Below are 12,190 nucleotides of genomic sequence, written 5' to 3' on the forward strand. Positions count from 1 at the left end.
AGGCAGCTGCAGCTGCAAAGGCCGAGCCCCTTGCACAAATTTTGTGCATCAGGCCTCTAGTATAGAAATAAGATGTTAACTTGAAAGTGGGTTGACAGATAATAGAGATGAAGAACCAAGAAGTTTTTTTTTTTTCATTTATGATGTGTATAACTGAAGATGTTTATCCTTCAAAGTTCAGTAGAATTGGTAAAAAGCTTATGCATCCAGCTAACTCAAGAAGAATACCAGGTACTAAATTGCAGTAGTTGACCTTACATAAAATTTTTAGAAACAATATCAAATTTTCTATTCAGTTCACTCAAATTCACTTCAAAAAGTGTTTACTTAGTACTTTACTGCCCTAGGACAAAAACAGTATGAATAACCAATAGTGCTTGCCCTTATGCAGTTTATGATCTAGTGGGAAAACAAACAAAATTATCATATAGTGTGATGATTGCCAAGAGAGGTACAACTGTAATGGAGGTAGTCTAATTCTGAATTTGAAGTATGAGTAAGATTTAGTCAAGTGAAAGAAGGAAGGGATTCCTAAAAGAAGGAATGGTTTGTTTTATGGGTGAAAGAGCAAAAAGAAAAAGAAAAAAGAAAAAGAAAATTCAGTGTGGTTAGAACATAGGTTAAGAGGCAGAGAGAGAAAGCTGGATAAGAATGCAGGGGCCAAACCATGATGGTTAGGGAACCATATAAGAGTTTGGACTTTAACTTAAAGGAACAGTCTGCAAACGTTTTAGTCTCAGGACCCAGTTATATTCTTAAAAATTATGGAGGACTCCAAAGAGCTTCAGTTTATGTGTCATATCTGTTAATACTTAAAAAATTATAAATTAAAATGGGCAAATATTAAAAATATTTAATCATCCTATATAATAAAAGCCTAATATGCTAAGTGTCTGGTCATCCAGTCATCCGTTCAACCAATCAAAGTGTAATATGCTAATGATATGCTAAGGTCGCTCAACCACTTGCTATAATGTTCACTGACTACCAGGGGGCAGACAGTCGACCAGTGGACCAGTTGCTATGACGTGCACTGACCAACAGGGGGCAGATGCTCTGACTGGTAGGTTAGCTTGCTGCTGTGGTCAGGCCAATCGGGACTGAAAGAAATGGGCCAAACATGCCCTGGAGCCCTCCTGTGGTCCCTCCCTGTCTGGCCAACCTGCTACGTCTCTTCCTGGCCCCAACTGTGCACCGGTGGGGTCCCTCAACCTACCCTGCACCCTCTCACAATCCTGGACCCCTCGGGGGATGTCAGAGAGCTGGATTCAGCCCAATCCTACAGGCCAGTCTGAGGGACCCCACTGGTGCATGAATTCGTGCACCAAGCCTCTAGTTTAAAATAATTAAAAATCCATTACATGTTAAGGAAAAAGAGTGTTTTGCAAAGCTCTTCAATGTCTGACTTATATAGCAAATGAACCAATTCTCACATCTGACTTCCACCAATTTATTGAAATGTCAAATGTCACATAAACTATGGAAAACTCTGTTGTATGCTCATGAAAAAATGAAAGTAAAAATAGTAAATAATATCTCAATATTATCATGAATATTGTTTTGACATTGAAATTTATCTCACAGACCTCTAAGGATTGCACAGATCATAATTTTAGAACCACCATCTTAAGACAATGAAAAGACCTTGAAGGATTCGAAGAAGAGAGCTAGACATGATCATAGTTTAGTTTTTGGATACTTATTCTGCAGAGAAGAGAATGTGTTCTAGAGAAATAAAAATATAATAATCTAAGCTAGTATGGATTTCAAAAATTTATATCTGATGATGTCTAGTCTTTTTGAGATGCCCATAAAGGGTTTGTAATGATATCACAAATGCCAAATTTTTGTTACAGAGTTATCCCTTGGTGCTGTTGCTATAGAAATCATTAGTTTACTCTAAATCCTCAGAGAAAAATACAATTTAGAATTTGAATCAGAAACACAGTAAAGATTGGCAAGAGATGCAAATCCCTTAAAGAGTCTGAAGCACTGCAACTCAGCCAACAAATCACTCCCCACTACCACCACCACCAAGTAGATGATAGTGACCAAAGGAATGGATTCAGTGGTTTTCAACCTGTGGGTCGCGACCCCTTTGGCGGTTGAATGACCCTTTCACAGGGGTCGCCTAAGACCATCCTGCATATCAGATATTTACATTATGATTCATAACAGTAGCAACATTACAGTTATGAAGTATCAATGAAAATAATTTTATGGTTGGGTCACAACATGAGGAACTGTATTTAAAGGGCCAGAAGGTTGAGAACCACTGTTTAAGTGAAGATGAGTTTAGTTAAAGACCTGGTAAAGAAAGCCCTGGATCAAGAATGACAGTCCATAGTTAGTCACTCTTGATTAATAATAATCTATTAACTAATTAATAATCTTCAAAGAATATATATTTTGAGTACTTACTATATGCCAGGCATGGTGCTAAGGGATTTTTTATCATTATAATTTAATTCTCACAACAACCCTATGAAGTAGACAATATTATCTTCATCCCTATTTGGTATTGTTATCATCCCCATATCCAGGATGAGAAAACTAAGAAGTGGGGTGTGAAATAAATCTGACTAGGCAAAGACAAAATCAAGCAACTCAACCAAAGTTATGAAAGTAATAAAGGGCAGAGCTAGGAGTTGTACCTATGTCTGTCTGACTCTAAAGCTTGTGTTTAGCCACTGTGCTATACTGCCACATTGCAAATCATGATATAAAACACCCCATGAAAAAAGATAGATTCTGTATTAGATTATTTGTTATTAGATAAATAAGTAGTTTATACTAGACTAGAGTCCTGGTGCATGAATTTGTGCATGGGTGGGGTCCAGCTGGCCCACCCTGATCAGGGCCAATTGGGGTGGGCTGGCCGGGGGAAGGGTCCGTGAGCAGTTGGCAGGCCAGCCCCACCCCTGGTCAAACTCCTGATCTAGGGGACAATTTACATTTTAGCCTTTTATTATATAGGATAAGTGCTGATATTTAAAGTAAAGTAACATTTTGTCCACCCTAGAAGCAAGAGATCTAAAGAAGTAGAGTTTATTGTTGAGTATTGTTGATAGTTTATATTTTGATTGATGTTTACAAATGCAACAATCTAGCCATTACTAATAATTGGGAGGCAGTGCAAGAGAGTTGTTAAATCTAATCAGACTATCTGGATTTAAACTCCAACTCTAACAATTACTAACTATACAGGGGTTGGCAAATGCAGATTTACAGTTGTGAGGACTCAAAAGACTGAGTTTATTCTTATATTATTTTTTATTAATTATTGTATTTTTTTTCCATGCACACAACTATACTTTTGCCTACCCCTATATAACATTGGGCAAATCACTTATTCTACTATGAATTAGTTTTGTGGTTAAAATATCTAACAAGTGGTAGTGTTTAGGATTAAATGATATACTATTTAAAAAATATTGATTAGAGCATATCACAGATTAAATCTCAAAAATATTAAATATCAAGTTAAGTGCTCAAAATTATTAACTATTACCATTAAATTCCATATCACAAATTCCTTCTTCACCATAGTTATATAGGGTATTATTTCAATATTTTTAAGGATCTAGATCAAGCATGTCAAACTCAAAGGCTAACATGGGCCAAATAAACAAGGTTTAAGATTATGTGGGTTACAAAAAAAACAAAAGCTTCAATTTTCATAGAAACATAGGTTTATTACAATAGAGACATGCTGAATACAAAGGGCAGAAATAAATGAGTCATCGTTAACATAAAATAATAGAATATTTTAATAAAAATTAACATTTTTTCTTGAACATTAACTTACCAGACACTGAATAACTGCACAAATTAATAAGCATAACACAAATAAACCTATTTTTCTTGTTCTCCGAAAGCAAAATATTTCCTGTTGCGCACACCAAACAAGTCAGTACAAGACTAATGACATGGCAATCGGCTGCTAAAATATTCGCTGCTAGTATTAGTGGAGAGAAATGGTGCACCTGAGTGTAATGCTAATAAGGGAAATGACTGCAACACGATTATAGTAATCAGTCAGCGAATGTTGTAGTTTGTTATTAATAATTATGTATTAAAGGATATTGTAAAAATTAAGTTATGAAATTTTTATTAAAACATTTATACATGCCATTATATTGGCTGGGCCTCAAAAATATTCATTGTGGGCCACATGCGGCCCACAGGCTGCGAGTTTGACATGCTTGATCTAGATTTTCTCATATGTAGGCAAAAGTGTACAGTCTAACATGCCTGCCAGTTTTGATTTTCAGTGTTATCAAGTTGCTGTAAAAATTCCAAACTCCTCTCCATACTGCCACAATGGAAACTTTGACAAAATAATCAAGTACTCATTCAAAATATAAGGTGGGCAAACATAGGATTGCAAGTGTTTGGAAAATAATACAATCCCATCTAATAAAAGAGAAACATGGTAATTGGCGTACGACCGCTACCCTTCCCATTGGCTAATCAGTGAGATATGCAAATTAACTGCCAGCCAAGAAGGCGGCCAGCAGCCAGGCAGCTTGAAACTAACATGAGGCTTGCTTGCTTCAGTGATGGAGGAAATCAACGCTCCCCGCCTGCCTTGCCGGCCTCTGAGCCTGCAGTTTCAAACATTGTAACGAATATAGAAGCTAAACAAAACCCCAGAAACTTGCTTTCAGCGAGGCCGGGATCTTAGAGCTGGAGTTATACAGTGGCTCGATTATAGAACTGAAACAAACCAGATACCTTCTTTTAGCAGCAGAAGCCTCAGAGCTGGAGCCAGAGCTAAAGCTGGCCCAGAATAAAAAAAAGAAAAAAAGGAGCAGTTGGGAGCTTTAGTCGGCCTGAAAATAGCCCTCAGCCCCTCACCCAGCCTGGCCAGGCACCCCAGTGGGGACCCCCACCCTGATCCAGGACACCCTTCAGGGCAAACCAGTCAGCCCCACCCATGCACCAGTCCTCTATCCTATATAGTAAAAGGGTAATATGTCTCCCAGCACCGGGATCAGCGGAGCCCAGAGGCCTCCCAGCACCGGGATAAGTGTGACAGGGGGCAGCACCCAAACCCCCTGATCGCCCTGCGGCTCTGTGTGTGACAGGGGGCAGGGCCACAACCTCCCTATCTGCCCTGCTCTTTTTGTGACAGGGGAAGGCTCCCCAACCCCCTGATCAGCCCTGCTCTGTGCCTGATAGGGGGGAGCTCCCCAGCCCCCTGATTGCCCTGCGGCTCTGTGTGTGACAGGGTGTGGTGCCTCAAACCCCTGATCAGCCCTGCTCTGTGTGTGACAGGGTGCAGCGCCCCAAACCTCCTCCCCCCCCATGGGAAATGCTCTGTGTGTGATGGGGTAGAGCCATAACCTCCCCATTGGCCCTGCCCTGAGTGTGAGAGTGGCGGCGCCCCAACCACCTGATTGGCCCTGCTCTGTGGGTGATAGAGGGCGGCGCCCCAACCCCCCCCCCCCACGGGCCCTGCTCTGTGTGTGATGGGGTAGAGCCATAACCTCCCCATCGGCCCTGCCCTGAGTGTGACAGGGGGCGGTGTCCCAACTCCCCTATGGGCCCTACTCTGTGAGTGACAGGGGGGAGCTCCTCAACCCCCGGATTGGCCCTGCTCTGTGCATGACAGGGGGGAGCTCCCCAACCCCCCAATTGGCCCTGCTCTGTGCATTACAGGGGGTGGTGCCGCAACCTCCCCATTGACCCTGCCTTGAGTGTGACAGGGGGCAGTGCCCCAACCCCCCAATCGGCCCTTCCCTGAGCGTGACTGAGGGTGGCATTGCAACCTCCCGATCCGCCCTGCTCTGTGCATGGCAGGGGTCAGCGCCCCAACTCCCCAATCAGCCCTGCTCTGAGCCCAACCAGGGGCTGCACCTAGGGATTGGGCCTGCCCTCTGCCACCCGGGAGCAGGCCTAAGCCAGCAGGGCGTTATCTCCTGAGGGGTCCCAGACTGCGAGAGGGCACAGGCCGGGCTGAGGGACCCCCCCTCCCTCCCGAGTGCACAAATTTTTGTGCACCAGGTCTTTAGTAATTAATAAATGCTCATATAAGAATAAACTGTGTTTTGCATACTCACAAATGTAAACTTACTTTTGCTCAGCCCTGTATAGTCTCAGAATCAAAATAACCAGAGTAGGAGCTGAATTTTTGATAGAATGGACTGGATCTTTTGGCATATTCTGAATGGAGCCTTAATTTTCCAACCTTACAATAATTTTTTAAAGAACTTGAATTTTTAAGTAGAACTGGGTTTACTGAGAGGTAAATACTCTCTAAATTTCAGCTAATTATAATTAATAATCCTTTTACCTATGCCATTGGAAAAAAATTCTTAACTCCCTATATTTATAACAAAACTTTTTTTTAAATCCTCACCCAAAAATATATTTTTATTTATTTTAAAGAGGAAGCAGACATTAATGTAAGAGAGAAATATTTATTGTTTGCCTCCCATATGCATCCCAATGGGATTAAACATGCAGCCTAGGTATGTTCCCTTACTGGGAATCAAACCCACAACCTTTGGTGTATGGGATGACACCCCAACCAACTGAGCTACCCGGCCAGGGAACAAAACCTTTTTGTAAGGCACACCCATCAACCTAAGGCACAACATTAACATAGATTCACAAGGTTGTTTCTTTTACTTTTGTAAACACACTTGCACACATCACTTGGCCATATGCTGAACTTCTATTATTCCCTTTTACTTGGTTATAAAGGCTTTCAGTTCTGGATTGAAGCAGGGGTTATTATTATTATTATTACTAGGGGCCCAGTGCATGAATTCATGCACCTTGAAAGGAACTGTGGGCCGCAAGGCTGCGGTGGGCACAGGGTGGGTCTCGGCCCATCCTCATGCCTCCTGCATGGCCCCTCCCTCTGTGGCCCCTGGTCCCTGTCTGCCAGCAGCCCTTCTCCCACTGCCGCTGCTCCTACATGCTGACTGCGCTGGCTCTGCTCACACTTGCTGACAGCGCTGAGCGATTAAGGCAGGCACCAGCAGCTGGTGTGAGCAGGGCTGGCACTATCAGCAGGTGCAAGCAGGACCAGCGCCAGCAGCAGGTGGGAGCACTGGGTGGGACCATGGCACGTGGGAGCAAAGAATTTTCAGTAACCACCAGAGCCTCACCCCAATGACAGTGACCAGTGCCCCGCCTTGTTCTCGTGCCCCGACTCACCTGCTCCACCATCCCGCTGCAGCTGACCTCTGCCATGTTCCACACTCTGCTGCCTGCTGCCAACACCCACCATGTTCCGTGTGCACCTCCTGGTGGTCAGCGCATGTCATAGCAACCTGTTGTTTGGTTGTTCCATGGTTCGGTCTATTTGCATATTAGAGTTTTAAATATATATAGATTATTTTTCTTCTAGGGAGAAAATGATAAACAATTTTCCTTATACTTCACTGGCAATGCAGTCTTAGTTGAGAGAATTGCCATCTCTGAGAGCTGCTTTCTTAAGAGTGAGAATTGAAGCAGTTGTTTTCTTGAAAACCAAGCTATTCAAATCATTGATATACAAAAACACAAGTTATGACTTTACATGATACTCTCAAATCTATGAAAAAAAAAACACTTCTTAAAAAGTAGCCTAAAGTTTCATCAGGAAATACCACAACAACAAAAGATCCCAAACATTAAAGAATGATGGAAAATACTGAGATTAAGGGAAACCAAAGGATTAAGCCAAAGCAGGAGATGTGGAGTGAGTTCGTATTGGCTTAGAAGTTTATCCACTGAGGCACATTCTGTTCTTATAATATCAAGGAGTTGTACATGCATCCTTCATCTCCCCAAATGAGAGATGAAGAATAAATATATCTTACTTGCATATGGAATCTCATAGGTGGAACAGGCCTTAAGAACCATCTAGCTTAGTTTCTATTTTAAATGATTTTCCAAAGGTCAGACACTTAATGATAGACTAGGATCAAAATTCTAGTTTTTTTATTTATGATTTAGTGTTCTTAGTGTACCATAAGTCCTCAGGAAGTAGAGTCCACACAAAATATTTTGGTAGTGTAATTATTAAATAATTTACTTTAAAAGAAAGTTCTAAATTATCAAAATAAGTGAAAGATAGCAGTGCCTAAGATAATACTCAAATAAATTCCTAGTAGACAAAATTCACCGACTGGTAAATCTTGAGAAGGAGAACTAAAAATATCAGAAAAATATCACTACCCCCAACTTTTTTTTCAGATGAAACCTTTAAGAAAGTTACTTATAGATTCTGAGAGCTAGATGATAGAAGCAGGATATATGACAGGAAGTAGGTAGAAAGGAGAGAGAGCCATGAGGTTAAAAAAAAGGGGGGATCAAAAAAAACATTAGAAGAATCTAAAAAACTAACTTCATAATTCCATAATGTTTTTTTTTAAATTAAATCTTTATTGTTCAGATTATTACATTTGTTCCTTTTTTTCCCCCCCCATAACTCCCCTCCTCCCAGTTCCCGCCCCACCCTCCGCCCTCACTCCCCACCCACTGTTCTCATCCATAGGTGCACGATTTTTGTCCAGTCTCTTCCCTCATCTCCCACACCCCTTTCCCCCCCAAGAATAGTCAGTCCATTCCCTTTCTATGTCCCTGATTCTATTATAATCAACAGTTCATTCTGTTCATCAGATTATTTATTCACTTGATTCTTAGATTCACTTGTTGATAGATGCATATTTGTTGTTCATAATTTGTATCTTCACCTTTTTCTTCCTCTTCCTCTTCTTAAAGGATACCTTTCAGCATTTCATATAATCCTGGTTTGGTAGTGATGAACTCCTTTAGCTTTTCCTTATCTGTGAAGCTCTTTATCTGACCTTCAATTCTGAATGATAGCTTTGCTGGATAAAGTAATCTTGGTTGTAGGTTCTTGGTATTCATCAGTTTGAATATTTCTTGCCACTCCCTTCTGGCCTGCAAAGTTTCTGTTGAGAAATCAGCTGACAGTCGTATGGGTATTCCCTTGTAGGTAACTGAGTTTCTTTCTCTTGCTGTTTTTAAGATTCTCTCTTTATCTTTTGCTCTTGGCATTTTAATTATGATGTGTCTTGGTGTGGTCCTCTTTGGATTCCTTTTGTTTGGGGTTCTCCGCGCTTCTTGGACCTGTAAGTCCATTTCTTTCACCAGGTGGGGGAAGTTTTCTGTCATTATTTCTTCAAATAGGTTTTCAATATCTTGCTCTCTCTCATCTTCTGGCACCCCTATAATTCTGATGTTGGTACACTTGAAGCTGTCCCAGAGGCTCCTTACACTATCCTCGCATTTTTGGATTCTTTTTTCATTTTGCTTTTCCGGTTGGATGTTTTTTGCTTCCTCGCATTTCAAATCATTGACTTGATTCTTGCGCTCCTCTGGTCTGCTGTCGGGCGTCTGTATAATATTCATTATTTCAGTCTGTGTGTGCTTAATTTCTAGTTGGTTCCCCAATATAAGATCGAGGGTCTTATTAGTTTTCGTGTAGATCTCATTAAGTTTATCGGCAGCTTCTAAACAGTTCTTGAGAGACCTTAAAAGTGTGGTTCTGAACTCTATTTCTTCCATTGACAATTTTGTCCTGTTTCTTTGTCTCCGCATTTTGTTATGCTTCCTTGGTGCACCCCCTAGTGGTCTTTGTTCGCAGTCTTATAGATAAATCTTGATTGTTGTAGCTAATTCCAGGGAGGGTTTGACCTCCAGGCCAAGTGGCTATGAGAATCAGCTGTGTCAGCAGTGAGAGAACTTCTGTCCTCTAGGGAGGTGCTAATCTAGCCTTTGCCTGAGGCTATCCGGCAAAAGCCTCTGTGCAGGGCTTGGGCGGGGCGGGTCGCACAGGATCAACAGGGTGGGCCGGAGAGAGCAGTTATGGCGGCTCTCAGTCCTGTCCCCAGGGGCTCTGCCTCTCTGAGTCCCAGCACCCGCTGCAAAGCTCGGAGAGAAAGCTGCACTCGCTCTGACCGAAGCCAGACAGTCCCGCTTCTCCCGTTTGAGTCTGGGTCCCTAAAGACTCGCCAGGATCTGGAGCTCAGAGTCTGCGACTCCCTCCCGATTGAAAACGCCAACCGCGCCCTCCGCCGCCAGCCTGCTCCGCGCACTCCGCACCTCAGAATTTGACTTCAGCACTGCGCCTCCTCTGAGTGTTCGTATGCGTTTCTCTTTCCTCCTAGTTGTAGGACTTCCACTCAGCCAGCGTTCCTGTGGTTCTGGGTGATGTCCCTTCCGTTTTTTGGTTTCACTTTTGAAGTAGTTGTTCAAAGCAGCAAACTCCGGCGTTAACCTATGCCGCCATCTTGGTTCCCAATTCGAGAATCCCATAATTCCATAATGTTGATGTAAGTAGTACCAGATTTTCCCTCCCATTGTAAACAGTTATAAACTGAACAAAGTATATGAAGCAGTTGTTTTCAGGAACTGGATAAAAAGCTTCACAGGTTGCCAAAGAAGAGCAACAGAAGAAATGAGCAGCATGTTCACTCAAGGCTCTCTACTAGTGTACAATTCCAACCTCAACACAGAGTGGTGGAGTCCAAGCAGAGCATTGCAAGAGACAACAGAGAAAATTAAATAAAATACTATTTTATTAACCCAAAAGAAAGAGAGAGAGAGGAGAGAGAGAGAGAGAGAGAGAGAGAGAGAGAGAGAGAGAGAGACACAAAAACAACTAAAATACAAAAAGTAAGAGTCATTTATTAACAAACTGGAACAAATATACACTGTCTTCAGGTGTTGCACTTATATGCATAATCCATGGCACAGACAATAGTGCAGTGAAGGCCTGAGGAGGAGGTGGGTGTTGGGTGGAGGGGGTCAATGGGGGGAGATGGGACATCTGTAATACTTTAAATAATAAAAATACATTTAAAAAAAAAGAAAAAATACCATGGACCAAAAGCGAGAGAGAGAGAGACAAAGACAAATAGATTGAAAGTGAAATGATATAAAAAGAAAGATAAAAGCAAATTGTGAAACAAAGATCATTATCATAGATAAATATGAATGTTGCACGTGATAGAAAGAGCAATTCAAGAGAAAGACAATATCCTAAAAGTCTATGATCCTAATAACAGTTATCAAAATACATGAAGTAAAAACTGACAACTAAAAGGAAAAATTGAGAAATGAACAATATTGGTTAGGGATTATGCACCCTTAGTCAATTAAACTGAAAAGAAATTATTAAAATACAGAAGAGATGGACAACATTATCAACAATATGGACCTACATGACACTTATAGAATATTATACTCAGTAATATCAGAAAATAACTTTAACTTCATATAGAATATTCATCAACATAGACCATATGCTAAGTGGTGAACTATATGTCATTAAATAAAAATGTTTGATAAACACACAGAAGTGGAATTGCTGGTCATATTATAGTTCTAGTTTTAATTTTTTCGAGGAAACTTTATACTGATTTCCATAGTGGCTGCACCAATTCACGATCCCACCAACAGTGCATGAGGTTTCCCTTTTCTCTACATCCTCACCAACACTTGTAAAATCTTACAAGATGTATTCCTGATAACAATATAATTCAATTAGAAGTCAATAATATTAGAAAATTTTTAAATGTTTGGAAATTAAATATCACACATCTAAAATAACCCACAGATCAAAAAATAAAAGGAAATTATTTTTAAGTACTTCAGCTGAAAAATAATAAAAACACAATATATCAAAATCTGTAGAAAGCAGCTAAATTAGTTACTATATATATCATTTAAATGCTTATATTAGTAGAAAAGAAACATTCAAAATAGACTATGTGTGTTTTTGCCTTAGGAATATAAAAAAAAGAAAAGTTAATTATCAATAAAATAAATGGGAGGAAAATTTTTTAAAAGTACAAGATTTAATGAAACAGAAAGAATAATGGATCTTGAGAATATCATGCTAATCAAAATAAGTTAGACAGAAAAAGTCAAGAATCATATGATTTCACTTATATGTGGGATATAAAACTGAAAGCAACAAACAAGCAAAAACTCATAAACACAGACAATAGTAGGGTGGTTACCAGAGGGAAACAGAGTGAGAGAGGTGAAGGGGAGATAGAAAATGGTAAAGGGGGTGAAATATATGGTGATGGAAGGAGACTTGACTTTGGGTGGCAACATATAATGCAATATACAGACTTTTACACTTGAAACCTATATAATTTTATTAACCAACTAGAGGCCGGGTGCACAAAAATTTGTGCACTCGGGGGGGAGGGGG

This window comes from Myotis daubentonii, chromosome X, assembly GCF_963259705.1.
Source record: "Myotis daubentonii chromosome X, mMyoDau2.1, whole genome shotgun sequence".
Classification (NCBI taxonomy): Eukaryota; Metazoa; Chordata; class Mammalia; order Chiroptera; family Vespertilionidae; genus Myotis; species Myotis daubentonii.